Raw genomic sequence first — 3,484 nt, forward strand, 5'->3', positions numbered from 1 at the left:
TAATGATTGCTATATGATTAATGGCCAAATTCCACTATTCATTGGAGTTGCCTACCACCTGGCAGTGGTGGTATTGACTAGTTGCCTTCCGTTTAATTTATTACTCCAAAATTAGGGAAGGCCAGCGATGAGAGCCCTCGAGTAGCGTTGCGTGAAATTCAAAAACAAGCAAACAAACCTTTGAGCTTTAAGATGGAGGAAGAAATCTAGATAAAACTTGACTCTCCTAGGTCCCGAAAAGGATCCAGATCCCAAACCAGATTACTAATTATTTCATATTTGAAGGTAATAAAATTTTCCGCACTATGAATCTCAAATACTGTTTAATACTAGAAATAAACAACCATATAACACCAAAATGTTATACTAAAACAGTGAACGCTCCTGAAGAAGCTGTAAAGCGAAACGTTGAGTGTTTAATGAAATAAAAACAACATTTTAGTGTTATAAGATCGTTAATTTCTAGTATTAATATGTCTTCTATACACCAATATGCACTATAGAAATTAAATAATGAGTTCTCAAATACTGTTTGTTGGTAATTATTGTTGTACTCTTAACAATGACAGGGCATTGTTGTCAAGTAACTAAGTCAACGAGAAAAGAAATAAGTAATTATCTTTTACCTTAACGTTTTATCAAAAAATCACTCAAACTTTTCACCGTTTTTATTGATTTTATAACTGTGATGTAATTGACGAAATAGGGCATGAGACTTTAAAGTTTGCCTTTTAGGGTTCAAACATAAATCTTCGAACAACATATTCAGGACATGCAAAACTGGTATAAAATATGGCAGAACCAAATCGCAGACCAAAATTAGTTTTCTTTTCACTGCCTTTAACGGATTATGAAGAGGAATTTTGTATTATTCTTAGGTCACGGTTAGGTCTTAAAGTAAAATATCCTGCCAAATCACTAGAGGAAGTAAAAGAAAATGTGCATGTTTTACTTGAATATTTTTTCAGTGTTATAAACACGGGTCTTTCATGTCGTAGGCTTCGAGACCTTAATATGGAGCAAGAGATTGTATACTTGACAGCCAAGTTGTGTTACAGACATGCCTTAAAAGATTCTCATCTTGTTGGACAAGTGCTGCAGGCCGTCTACTGCACAGAGGGTCACTTCTTTGGAATTTTCCACGAAGCTTTCGGATACCCGGACTCGATTCGAATCCCTTGGAAGTGGCCAAGGCTTAGTAGTAAACTCGAAGATATTTGGACATTGGCTTATTTTGTTTTTCACGCGAACAATTTTCGTCTTCTCGTTAATGGAAAAAGATTTGTTGATACTGGAATTGTCTATCCAGAGGATATGCCTCCTATTGCTTTGGCAACGGTATTTGTAAAGCCTGACATTCTTATGTTACTGCTTCAATACGGTGCTCAAATCTCTCTTAATGAAAGTGTACAAGGAACAGCATGGGATATCTCAGTTCTTTTAAAATATCTCTTCAGAGTTGTGGCAAGTTGTTTGCAAAATAACGATGGTCTAAACCTTACTTTGCAGAACGAGCTATTGAAGGATGCTGTTTATTGTATCAGATTGTTATTAAACGTTATTCCTTGCATCCGTAAAAGGTCTTTAGAAGGAATCTTTCAACAGAATGATTTTATCCTTGACAATGTGATCTCACCAATCAGACCGAATTTTTATCGCTTAGACATTGGAGGTTTTGCTGGTCTTGATTCAAATCTTTTTTTAAAAGATTTGGATGAATCGGGGTTAGTGGCTTCATTAAACAATCGTTACTTTCACCTTCCGGAATTGAAACATCTCTGTCGTTGCGTCATTCGCAATACCCTTTGTTGCGCTTGGCAACTCCCAGAAGGTATTAAACAGCTCCCTCTTCCAATAACTTTGAAAAATTATCTTGATCTCCTTATGGATTAAATAGCAAAATGTTGCTGAAGCTTGTGAATCTCCCGGGAAAATAGTCTTTTACTGTGTACAGTAATTTTTATGTATTGGTATGTTTTTCATCTGGTAAATGTTTCTAAATTAAAACTAGAAATGTATAAAGTCATGAACATGTTTGAATTCTAAAATTAAAAACCTTTTCTTTTCAGAATTTAATCTCGTATTTATAGGGCACAAATTACATTTTATAACGATAGATTACGAATAAATTAAATAAATTATAAGATGTATGAAATATATATTTCTGATTAAGATATCGGAATAATCCTCTACATTAAAGGTAGAGTGTCGGCCAAAGAAAAAAACTACCAGACATCTGAAGTGTGTGAAGCGACTTCATCAATGAGTTTGTTTATTTTACTTTTAGCACAAAGTTACACAATCGACTCTGTACATTCTGTCCACCGCGCAAAATCGAACCTCAGATTTTAGCGTTGCGGTAAACTTACATCTGACCTACCAGGGGTCCTCGTCAACTGGAATAGAATACACAAAACTTCATTAAATAATGAACTTCGACTATGTACTTATATTTAAATAGTGGTCATAAATATGAATATATTTATGAAAGCTGCGCTATCTTGCTAATAACCAGAAAGTAACACTTGTAATTTTAACTAAATAAACGTGATTAAGCGCGTTAATAAGTACGAAGAGATATTTTTGGTACTAGCCTTATCAGTTTCACGGGTATTTTATATAAATATATTTGTAGGTCAAAAATGAACGTTTAATACCAGTCATCTCATTGTTCAAATCTATCTTTGTTTATATATAAAAATTCTAATTCTAAATTTATGAGCAACTTGTAAAAATCAAACTGATTTGAGCATGTTATTTTCAACAGATATTGTTTCTCAACAGGATTATAGAAATGTCAATTACTTGGACAACATACAACACAATTTACCTGATACAGAGTAAAAAAAGTGCATTCACGGCTCGGCATGGCCAGGTGGTTAGGGCGCTCGACTCGCGATCTACGGGTCGCAGGTTTGAATCTCCGTCACACCAAACATACTCGCCCTTTCAGCCGCGGGGGCGTTATAATGTGACGGTCAATCCCACTATTCGTTGGTAAACGAGTAGCCCAAGAGTTGGCGGTGGGTGATGATGACTAGCTGCCTTCCCTCTAGTCTTACACTGCTAAATTAGGGACGACTAATGCAGATAGCCCTCGTGTAGCATTGCACGAAATTCAAAACAAACAAACAAGTGCAGTCAACAATATGTAGGACAGACTCAAATGATTCTTAGACTTATTAGTATCCCAGAAGTATATATATATACGGCCCAGATTTCCTTAAGCGTCCAATTTGTTGTCGCCAGTGTTCTGGGGCAAATTTCTCTGAGTATGTACTTTACACAAATATATAATAATTTCTAAATGATAGACGATGGACAGAGCTTTCCAAACATATATAATATGTTGAATTTTTCCAGCAAACCAAGGAAATAAACAATGGTGGGGTGTTAAAAGTAGCAGATAAATTTAATTTCAAAGCAATAACACAAACACAAAAATTGTAAGTATGACTCAAGCCTATATTGTAATTAATTAGTA

The sequence above is a fragment of the Limulus polyphemus genome, unplaced genomic scaffold (genome assembly GCF_000517525.1).
Source record: "Limulus polyphemus unplaced genomic scaffold, Limulus_polyphemus-2.1.2 Scaffold1445, whole genome shotgun sequence".
Lineage (NCBI taxonomy): Eukaryota > Metazoa > Arthropoda > Merostomata > Xiphosura > Limulidae > Limulus > Limulus polyphemus.